Here is a 1210-nt window from a genome sequence, read left to right on the forward strand (position 1 = left end):
TATGGTAGACCATGGATGTAGTATATATAAACAAGCATTTCACACTTCTTTGTATTGTAGGTCTTTCTAATTAATTTTTATGTGAATTTTTTTAATACTGAAATTCAAATGTAATTGAAAATAGACAACAAAATAACCTTTTTTAAGTGAGTGTCTAATGATTTATGTCTCCTTGGTTACAACAAATGTTAGGAGAATTCTAATCTCGTCTTGTCAAACTAGTTGGTATTTAGTCATGCATATTTTATTTGATGCTAAACTTAATGTGTAAATCTTTATCTTTTCATAGTAACCATTATGTTACTCATTTCTTGGAAAGTTTCACACTTTATTATTGCTTTTAATTTTGTTTTTTATTGTTCGTGGTAACATGGCTTGTGGAATTTGAAATGGTTCCAGTTAGGCTACTTCAAGAAATTAAGTTATGAGTTTACTCCCCCTCTTTCTCCCCTTTTCCTATTTCATTTTATGGCTTCCTAGTTAAATTGTTGAAAAACGTTGCTAAGGCATATTATTTAATGCATTTGTAAGTTTTTTACATTTAAGAAATATTATTTGTTATATATTATTTATGTTATATATTTGTAGGAAGAATGTTTTGGGGAAGGCAAAGTTGGTCAAAATTAAGTCTCAAGAGTTGAAGGGTAAAGAGGTGAGCTATTTATTTCTGAAGTTGGATGTTAGAATACTGGAGGCTTATGTTTCTTTTTCTATTTTTGGTGTGCATGTACTAATTTTTCCCCTATATGAATTTCAATATTGCAGACTAATATTCCTTAATATTTATTCCTCAGGCATGCCTGAATATAACCAAAGCCTCAAAAAGTGAGAAACAGATTAAGAAGGAGTCTGCTACCCTGATCCTAAAGGAGACACTCATGAAAGGTAGATAGCTTTGGTGATTTATTACCTAATTTGAGGGCTGCATTGCACAACACTAAATATATTAATAAGTTTTGGTATTTTTTTGTTTTCACTTAATTATAAATTCTTGCATTTTGAAGCATCAATAGATCAATGTTTACGGGCTCACTACTTTGCTGTCATTTCAATGGTATAATTTCTCCTATATTATAGTGTTACTATGGTGAGTAAGAATTGTTGTCCTGACATTTCATTGTTGAGAGAAAATTATATTTTCTTTTAATAGTATTTAAGTAATTTTGTTATGTTTGTTTGTCCTTGAATGTAGTTCCAAGATTCATAGAAG

Source organism: Cajanus cajan, chromosome 2, assembly GCF_000230855.2.
Source record: "Cajanus cajan strain Asha chromosome 2, NIPB_CcT2T_4, whole genome shotgun sequence".
Classification (NCBI taxonomy): Eukaryota; Viridiplantae; Streptophyta; class Magnoliopsida; order Fabales; family Fabaceae; genus Cajanus; species Cajanus cajan.